Here is a 10,952-nt window from a genome sequence, read left to right as displayed (position 1 = left end):
AATGTTGGGCCAGGGAGATAGTTTGGTGGCTTAAGCACCTTCCTTGGAAGTGCAAGGTCCTGTCGAACCTTGGTACCAAAAATGAAATAAAATGAAATAAAATTTTTTATACTACGAAGGGCTTCGTGTACCTCAGTTACTCTGTAAAGAGTGATAGGTGGATTTAAACTCTCCCTAGGTCATTAAAGCCATTTAATCATATAAGAAAATTAAACTTTTTAAATCCCAAAAGACCAATCTCTGATACAGAAATTTTTAGGGGTGAAACTATTAGAAGTAGGAAGTCAATTATAAAGAGAATAATTATCTGTCAACAAAGTGTTCAGTGTGTGAAGACAGAAAGCAGACAGCTATAAATAAAAAATGGAGATACTGTCATAATTCAATGCTGGGGAACGAAATATGCATAGGATGTAAAGAAGAGGCAAGAGTTTAGGTATGACTCTTTGGTTATGGCATGAATAATTGTGTAAATGGTGGTACCATTCATTGAGAAAGAATAAATACAAGAAACAAGTTTCCAAGAAAAGTGGAGTTCACTTTTGGGCTGACTGAGTTTAAGATTCTTTTGGGAGAGAAGTCTGTCTGAAATAGACACAGTATATAGAATCATCAATATATAGATGACAAAGCATGTATATGGTTGAAATCTTTTGTGGGTGTGTATGGAGACAAAGCAAGAAAACCTAAGACAGAACCCTGCCATATTAATAGACGAAGAGAATGAGAAAGTATATTGTATGTCCAAGGATTCTTTTGTGGTGAGCAATAGAAACAAACTCATTCATTTAAGAAGCAAGAATAAAAGATTGATAAAGAAAAACTTCAGGCCGGGGAGATGGCTCAGTAGGATAAGCGCTTGTCTGGCAAACACAAGGATCTGAGTTCAATCCCCGGTTGTGGGGAAAAAAACAAAACTTCAGGTTTGAAGGGAATCCTGAAAGGACAAAAACCATACGGTTTTACAAATAATATAGAAAGAACCATTGTATAATCTCATCTGAAGTCACTAGAATGAACAAGCTGTATCAGAGAGATTCTAAGAATTAATGTTCTTGGAGATGAAATTTTAATCGCTATGGTTTTAACTTCTTTTCCACCTTTTCCCATAAGTCCTATTTTATCTCTATTATATCAAGGAGTTTCCATGGTGTAATTTTTCATTAAATTGAGGAACATGGGATTCAAAATAGATTTAACCAAACCACAAGTTATTTTACATAGCTCCATAAACAACATGTACTAGCTATCACTGTAATAAATATCGGAGTAATTAATAAAGAGAAAAGATTTATTGTAGCTCACAATTCTGGAGGTTTCAGTCCATGATAAGTGGGTTCCACTGTCTTTGGGTCTGTGGTAAGGCAGCATATTAGGGCAGGAGTGCACAGCAGAGCAAAACCTCATGTCCTGGAAACAAAGGCAAAAGAAAAGTGGGGCCAATGTCCTAAAATCCTCTTTATGAGCATGTTCCCCATAACCTAAACTAAGCTCCACCCCTTAAAGATTTCATAGACTCTGAAGAATGCCACCATGGGATCCAGGCTCTTAACACCTGGGTCTTTGCAGGAGCACTCAAACCATAGCATAACACATTGACATATATACCCACACCAGCATGTCAAGCTTGTTTAATTTTTTTTTTGTGTTATTTATTATTTTTTCCAAATGAACTTGGTTCATCTTTATAACCATGCAGTAAAACATAGATTTTTTTTTTTTTAAATTGAGCTGCGACTCTTGTGCTCTTCTAGTGTGTTCATTTTGCTTTCACATTTCAGGTTTGTTAAAACCATCCTGACTCCTATCATGTTTTATGATGGTGGCTTCAAAATCCCTTTTCTAGATAGTAAAGAAGGGTGAAGGGGAAATTTATAACCAAGTTACATTGATTGCTAAACATTACACAGAAGTATTGGTATGGTATAAGCCTGTTTAATTTTTTTTTTTTGCGTTTGTGTAAGTTTATTTTTAAGAGAAACATTTTCACTTTTATTTTATATACATACTTAGTTAAAAATCAGTTAATTTCTAGGCCTGGTTCGGGTAACTGAAGAGCCTTTATAAGTAGTTTATATTGTTTAGATCCAAGGTATGCTGCAAACACAGTCTGAAGTAGAAGGGGAAATACCATCTTTCTGAAGACAGGCTTGGATATTCTAATCCAGTAGGTTAAGATGTTTCCTTTCTCTGGTAGCAGTGCTGATTGATATCTGGCTGCTAGGGCACCATTCACAGGCATAGCCAAGAAAGCAGGGTACAGACCACCAAAAACTAAACCAATCAGTCCAGCCCGCGTCATAGTGCAGGTTTCACAATTCAGATCACCTGTACTCAGAGGTAAAGTTACAAAACCTGTGTAAGAGGCATTTGCTGACAAAAACGGAATCACTGCCTTTGGTAAGCCAGCAGCTATATGAGCCTGTGTCACGTGCAAGCTGCGCCGAAAAAGGCTGTTTGCTATCAGACCACAGAAAGCAGCATTAAGTACAACATATACTGATCCGTGTTCAAGTAGGTTCCTGTGTGTTTCTGGAAGTTGGTTAATTTTTCTGGCTATAATATCAATTATGTTTTCCTTGATAGTATCATCTGATTTATGATTTTCCGTATTGAGCCTTGTTCGGGAATGCCAGAACCTCGTGCGCGCCTCCCGTGTGTTCCTCCACCACGCACGGTTCAGGGCAACCTTCACTCCTCTCGCCAGGGTGCAGCCATCTTTAGCCTGTTTAATTTTAAAAATCTTTCCTCCACGACTGTGTTCCCCTCTTTTCCTGAAATAATTTTCATGTTGTTTCCCACACTTTAAAACTTAATTACTGAATGTTCATTTTTATAATTCAAATTTGAACAAAAATGGCACTCAGATTAAACTGCATTTTGCAACATGCAGGGTACTTAAGATCCCCTTGGGTTTTATTCTAGAATTCACCCTTCTCCTACCCACTCTCTTTCAGCAAGACACATTATTTTCCTTCTCTGACAGCCAAGTAGGAAGATGACAAAGAAGGAGCAAACTTCTTTGTTGGTAGCATTCTATTCTTTGATGTGAAAGGGGCATCAGTCATTTAAACTTAATCCAAGTTCTTTATATCTTACAAAGCTAAATAGCTGTCAGAGAGCAATACTTGTGGAATGTATAGTGCATATGGGTGGTGTGTGGCTCATTCTAATTAACCTGTTTGCTCCTCCTGATTGATAGTTTCTTTTTTTTTTCTTTCCTTTGAGGTTATGAGCAGAATATATTTATTGAGAGAAAGAAAGAGACAGGAGGGGGGTCCGAGTGGGTAGTTGCCCGGGAAGCTGTCTCTTTCAGGGACTCTTATAGTGTAAAACCAAGGGGGGCTAAGGTGGAGAGAATGGGAACTCACTTAGGTGGGCAGGAGGTGGGACAAAACTATGGTAAAAATTTGTTACCTAAGCAAGTCCCAATCCAAAATTTATGAAAGAAAAGCAAACTCATACCTCCATTCAGTGATCTCGGTGGAAACCTCCAAAATGATACAGGGAGAAAAAGTGATCCTGGGTGGGTGACCTCCAAACCATATAGGGAACCTCCAAATGACATAGGGAAAAACAATCTCCTGACCTGACCTGCATGAGTTCGTGTTCTCTAAAACTGAAGAATGAATTTTAGGAACAAACAGAGGTTATGAGCAGAATACATTTATTGAGAGAAAGAAAGCTCCTGTCCAAGAGAGGGACAGGAGGGGGGCCTGAGTGGGTAGTTCCCCCTGATTGATAGTTTCTTTAGAAGGTAGAGGACTTTTCTCCTGCGTTTCTATCTTCTCCAGTTTTGATGTACCACATTTCTCAATCTTAGCCGTATTGAGTTTGTCCTACATGGTTGTGGAGGATGCTGAGTGAAGTACATGAGAAAGATGAGTCCAGTCTTCCACTGGCCAACACCAAGTCTTTTTTGCCCCACTGCAACTCTGGACTTCTGTACATGCTAGACAAGTGCTGTATTACTGAGCTGTATCTGCATCCTTCTATATTTTTGGCTATAGTTGTTCCTTCATTATCCACAGTTTTGCTTTCTTTGACTTTATTCATTATCTAACATCAGTGATGGTTGAAAATGCTAAATGGGAAATTCCAGAAATAAATACATTTTTAGTTTGCATTGCACACTGTTCTAAGTAGTGTGATGAAATCTAACATTCTTCTCTGTCTGGTCTAAAACATAAATCATCCCCTTATCCAATATATCTATGCTGTGTACATTATCCACCTAATGGCAGCTATCACAGCTATCAGATCAACTCTTGTATCACAGTGCTTGTGTTCAAGTAATCTTTATATAATTATGCCCCCAAAACACAAGAATAATAATGCTGGTAATTTCAGTATATCAAAAAGAAACTAGTGCTTCCTTTAAGTGAAAAGGTGAGAGTTCTTGACAAGAAGGAAAGAAAAACATTATACATTGAAATCACTAATATCTATAGTACGAAGAAATATGTATAAAAATTTGAAGAAGAAAAAAGTAATTTATGCTATGCATTTCAAACTGCAAAATTTATGGCCGTTGTATGGTGTTTAGTTAAAACAAAAATGATATTAAATTATAGGCTTTGATACCATCTGTAGTTTTAGGCATTCACTGCTAGGGAGTGATTATATGCCTATAATTTTGTTTATGGTCAAACCTTTGCTTCCAGGTAGTTTAATTTTGCATTCAACTTCCATTCTCCAAATAGGGGTTGAATTCTGAACTAAATAACAATGAAAGGTGGGGCATAGAGGAATTGTTGCATGCCTTCTCTGGGAGTGACAATTTCTTAAAAACAATTGCAGTTGCTTTAGATAAGAGAAACATAGTTCTGTGCTATCAATAATATTTTCAGAGTATTTGAACATTTAAAATACTTGGGGCTGGGGAGATGGCTCAGTAGAATAAGCACTTGCCTGGCAAGCACAAGGGCCTGAGTTCAATCCCCCATTCCGAAAAAAAAAAAATTGGATTATAGAGCGCTCTTGAAATATTAAAGAAAAACTGTCAGCTCATTTAAAATACTTGAACATCTATCTTTTTGTAGGATCTTTTCATATTAATTGCCAAGGTTTACATATATCACCAGTAACTCCAGTAATCCATAGACTCAAAAATCTTAAATTTCCCTCAAAAGAAGGCAGCCTTTTAATCAAGATTTTTCTTATTTTAAGGTAGAAGTTATTGATTAAGTGTCTTCAGATGGCCATATGAAATAGTCCAGAGTTCCTAGAAATCCTATCCCTGAAGTTCTAGAACTTTTCTCATCCTGTAAATTTTTAAAATTGTTTCATGGCAGCAGTCACCAGTTTTCTTCCACTAATGGTTTCATTTTCAGTCAGCATTCAGCCCAGGAAATAATGTGTTGACCTATTTTCACCACTGCATATAATGAACTACTATGTCCTGCTTTTGTTATGTGGACTGGAATATGTTTTCCACCCCATCTTGACTCTATCTCGTTCTGTTTTTTTTTTTTTTTCTTGTAGTACTAAGTATTGAAACCTGAGGCACTTTACCACTGAACTCCTATCTATAGCTCTTTTTAAAATTTTTATTTTTGGACAAGATCTTGATAAGTTGCCCAGGCTAATCTTGAAATTAATTCTCTTGCCTCAACCTTTCACAGTGCTGCAATTACAGTTGTGATAGCATACTTATAAGGTAATATATAACCTTAGCTCTGGTATATTACTTAATGTTCTTTGGTTGTAAACAAAAGAAACCATTTTTCTTTAAGTTAAGCAAAAATGGAATTCAGTAAAATAGTATGAAGGATCTGCAACATGGGGGAAAAAGAATTGTGGAGAAATGCATTAAGCAGATTTCTGCATGTTGATAGCAAATATAGCTCAATCATTGGAACAAAGTTCAATTTGGGATGACCCAGTTGTTTCCCTAGTGGAAGTCTTAGTCCATTTTCCATTACTATAGTGAAATACCTGCATCTGGGTAACTTATACAGAGAAATGATTTATTCAGCACACAATTTTGGAGACTGAAAGTCTGAATAGCATAGCCCTACTTCTGGAATGACTGCTTCTGATACCATCACAATCATAGGATTCTTTAAGAAGGAGAGATCTTGTGGCAAGATCAGGAAACCAGAGTAAAAGAGGGAATGAAGCTTGTCCTTCCTTCCTCCCTTTGTCTCTTTCATCTGTCTTCTTGTCTTCCTGTCTTCCTGCCTGTCTTATCTGTCTGCCTGCTTGTCTTTCTCATTTGTGTATTCATTCATCATTCATTTGTTCATTCATTCATTAATATATTAATTTTTTTGCAACCATGTTTCAAGAAATAACTTGGTTGCACAAGAGTTTAATTTTTTGGGGGGCATAGTGCTAGTGATGTGAGGATGTTTCAGTAGGCCCCAACTGTTTTCTTCATTGTATTTAGTATAGGGTCTACAGGGTCTCACTACATAGATTGGACTTGTAGTGATTCTCCTGTTTTCAGCCTCGCAAGAACTGGGATTATAGGAGTGTGCCACTACACCCAGTCTCATTTGCCTCCTCAGCCCACTGGGGGGCAGGGGCAGCACGTCATGCTGGAGATCAAACCCCAGCTGCTGCACTCTGCCTGAGCAGGTGTTTTAGTCCACTGAGCTATCTGGGCAGCCCAAGCCCCAACATTTTATTTTTTATTTTTTTTCTGCAGAGCCAGAGATTGAACTCAGGCCCTTGTACTTGCTAGGGAAGCACTTATTCCACTGAACCATCTCTCCAACCTCTCAGGCCCCAACTTTTAAGAGTCCCATCTCCTCTTAATGTTATATTGGGGAACCAAAATTGCAAAACACAAATCTTTTAGAAACACATTTATTTATTTATTTGTTTATTTATTTATTTATTTATTTATTTATTTATGTAGAAGCAGGGATTGAACTCAGGCCCTTGCGCTTGCCAGGGAAGCACTTATTCCACTGAGATATCTCCCTGGCCCCTTGAAACACATTTAAACTATATCCAAACCATAGTGGTAGATAAGTGTGTTTTAACCTTGGAAAGATCAACGTTATAGTGAATAATAATAATGAAATAAGGCACCCTAAGTGTGTGATAGTTTACATTAATTAGTATTGATTTTATTTTGAATTTTTTGTAATACTGAAGATAATTTAACACATTAAAAATAAGCCTTGAGATTCCAAATGAAAGATGTAATTGGTTGACTAAACTTATGGTTTTTTTAATTAAAATCCAAAAATGTAAATAATATTTGAGGCTGGGATTATAGTTCAGTGATAGAGCATTTGTGTACCATGTGCAAGGACCTGGGTCTTATCACTATGTAATGGTTGACTTACTGTGTCAACTTGAGTTTAGAAGCTTAATTAAATTGGCTCAACAATCTTTTACCCTAAGATATAGAAGACACATTTAGGGGGGCTCATTTCTTGCATGGTTATAAAGGGAAAATGTGGAAGGACAGACCTGCTTCTGTTCTTCAGAAGAGTTCCAGTCTTTGCCTTCAGTTTGGATGTTGTCTCCTGCTTTCCAGCACAGACTCTTCAGCTTTCACTTTGGATCCTTCAGGCTAATAGCATAGACTCTTCAGCCTTTTGTGGCAGATCCATCGACCTCCTGATACAAACTTGCATGGACACTGGAGTGAACTCCAGACCTTGTTCTGATACCTTTAGTCTCCAGTGTACACTTTCTGCACTCTTCCTTAACCAGCTTTGTGGATGACCATTATAAGCCAATTTTGTAATTTCTTACACATCTGTATATCTTGTGTTATATTTGTTTCTCTAGTAAAACACTAAGTAATATACACTCACATTGTAATATTAATAATTACAATACTGAAATACTTAGAAGAAATTAAAGCACACTATATAAATTAAATTTATAAGAACTATGTTTTACTTTTAAGGTCTTATTTATTAGACTTAATATATTTTAAAAAACTAAATATATTCAACTTTAAAATACTATGTATTATGTTTAAGAGTAGTACATTTTAACATTTGTAACTGGTGTCAAGAATTAAAAACTTACTTTAATGCTTCTGAAGTGGAAAATACCTGGGTAAATATAAAAGATGATACAGTTTATCTTTTTGAAATTTCTTTAAAAGTCATGATGAACTAGAGAAAAAATTATACCACATTGTAGTATATTCTATAGTTTATTTTAAACAATGTAATGTATACAGTAGTAGTATACAAGGTAGAAAATATATGGACGGTTCTAAGGATTTAGATTTTACAGGAGGTAATGTATTAACTCTTTAAGAATCTGTATTACAGTGGGGCCGGGGAGATGTCTCAGTAGAATAAGTGCTTCCCTGGCAAGCGCAAGGGCCTGAGTTCAATCCCTGGTTCCACAAAAAGAAAAAAAAAAGAATCTGTATTACAAAGATATAAAACAATTTCATTATAATTCCAAGAACAGCCAACTAGTAAGAGCAATGTAGAAGACAATAGCTTAAAAGCCAATAAAATAATTAAAATGGAATACCACAAAAAGAAAAAAATCCAAAATAAAAGCTAGATCTCTTTCACCCTAAGCAGGAAAAGATTAAAAAAAAAAATAAAAAATAAAAAAGCCAGATGACAAATGGAAAATAAACAGCAGAACGATAGATTTAAATTTAATCATATCAATTATCACACTAAATATACATCAATTAAACTACAATTAAAAGGCAGAGAACAGAAGAGGACATACAGAACTATATGCCATCTACAGGAAACCCATTTAAAATAAAGGTACACAATGATTAAAGAAAAGGATGGAAAATAGATGTAATTCAAACACACGTATTAAACTACTGGAGTGGTTATGTTAACATCAGATAAACTAGACTTCAAGACAAAGAATGCTACCAAAGGAAAAACATTTTAAATAATAAAACATCATGGATTAGAATTTATTGAAGATATGCTTAATAACAAAGTTTAAAAACATATGAAAGAAATATGACAAAATTAAGTGAAGAAATAAGTTCACAATCATAGTTGGACATTTTGAATAATTCTGCTAGTAATTTATGAAACAAATGATCATTAATGGAAGACATGATGACTATTAACCACCTAATTAATACTTTTAGAGCACTGAACTAAAATATCACAGAATATATACATTATCCACCATAAAAATATGTTTTTGAGAATGGTTCTCTGAACTCAATGGAATTAAATTAGAACTCAAAATTTCCCATTTTTAAAAATTGATAATAAAATATGAAAATTTGTCAATAAAAGAACATTAAACAAAATTATACTTTAAAATTGTTATTTTAGGAAAAGAGAAATGTTTAAATTAAAAGGATAAGTTTCTACCTTAAGAAAATACAGAAGGAAGGGCGCAGTAAACCTTCAGCAAAATTCCATAAAATTTCTCTGTAGCACATCAAACAGTAAGTGTTTTAGACTTGTGGGCCATATAGTTTCTGTTAAAACTACTTAACTTTGCTACTGTGTCTTGAAAAATGACATAGGGAACCTGTAAACCTATAATCATTGTTTGTTAAATGAAACTGACTGCATTCTGTGGGTTGTAGAACTATGCTGTGGCCTGAATAAGTTTCCTAAAATTCATGCATTGAAAACTTAATTTTCAATGCAGAAGTGTTAGGAGGTGGGGTTTTGTGATATAAGGACATAGCATTCATTTTCTTTTGGCCCTTTTACTATCTGCTATGTGAAGACAGAGAAAATAAGTCCTCCCCAAAAGCTACTTCCTTGATCTTGGTCTTCCCAGTCTCCAGAATCATGAGAGAATAAATTTTTGTTCTTTATAAATTACTCAGGTTTAGGTATGTCTTAGAGCAGCACAGTATAAACTAAGGCATGCACTGATCCCATCATAAGGCTCTGTCCTCATGACCCAATCACACCAAGGTCCCATTTCCTAAAAGTATGATTTTATGGATTAGGATTTAAAAATACAAACTGTCCATTGCAGATACATAAAACATAGTCCATTATGGATATGATGTCACCAAATACAGAACAACTTTGTAATAACATGAAGTGTAATATATGGAACAAAAATCATTTAGGAGAGTTGGGATTTAGAAAGGAGAACAGATATGGAAAAAGCATCTAAATTACAAATATGAAACAATCTTAGCGAGCAGGGTAGAAGAGGTGCCAACTCAGGTAGCTGTGGAAATGAGTGAAGTCTGTAAAGCAAAAGTCAAAAGGGACTGCACATAAGCACTGTATTCTAGTTAGTAAATATGCTCCTCATAAATGCATGGATTAATTCTGACATTGCTTTCTACATATATTAGAATTAAGCAGTTAAGTAAATGGAATACAGAATAAAGCCTATTTTCTCACTGTTGGAATAAAAATTTACATACAAAAAATAGGAAAGAACTAGAATAACCTATGTATAATACCAAAGAATTAGAGACATTTGTATAAATTCACATTAGGCTTAGGATAGTTGGTACATTGTGTCAACTTGGGATGTTGGAAGCTTGGCTGGATCAGCTTGGCAATTCCATGCTGTAGGATATGGAGGCCCAGCGTTGGGCTGGAGAGGGCTTGCCCTAGAGTGACTCAGCACAAAAAGATTATATAAAGGGGTTGAGGAAGGCTTCTGGGTGCCACTTCCTTGGAGGAGCTTGATCTTTGTAGCCACACTACTTTGGAGGAACTTCAATGTTCGCAACAGTAACCATCTTCCTTGGAGGAGGTCTGGTCTTCACAGTTGGTGTTGAAGGAAGGGAAAGAGGCTTGATAGAAGTTGCAGCTGATGCCTTTCCCTTTGCTCTTCACTGTTTTCTGCTGCCATGAACTGCTGCTCTCTGCCATATGCCACTCTGCCTGGGAGCCAGCCAAGTATATACTAAAACCTCCACAAAGTGTGAGCTAAATAAACCTTCCCTTTGTTAATTTTGGGTGTCAGGCATTTTGCCCCAGCATTGAGTGAACAGTAGCTGAGACAAAATTTGGTACTGGGAGTGGGGCTGTTACTGTGACCATACCTGACAA

General features: G+C 35.9%; 1 pseudogene; it reads right to left on the bottom strand.

Annotated features, from left to right (window-relative positions):
• Nucleotides 1-1,982: 1,982 nt before the first annotated feature.
• LOC101582995 lies at nt 1,983-10,639 on the bottom strand (annotated as a pseudogene).
• Nucleotides 10,640-10,952: the final 313 nt, after the last annotated feature.

Source organism: Octodon degus, unplaced genomic scaffold (genome assembly GCF_000260255.1).
Source record: "Octodon degus isolate 3935 unplaced genomic scaffold, OctDeg1.0 scaffold00055, whole genome shotgun sequence".
In the NCBI taxonomy this organism is placed as follows: domain Eukaryota; kingdom Metazoa; phylum Chordata; class Mammalia; order Rodentia; family Octodontidae; genus Octodon; species Octodon degus.
The sequence above is the reverse complement of the archived record's forward strand: the minus strand, read 5'-3'. Positions and strand labels throughout refer to the sequence as shown.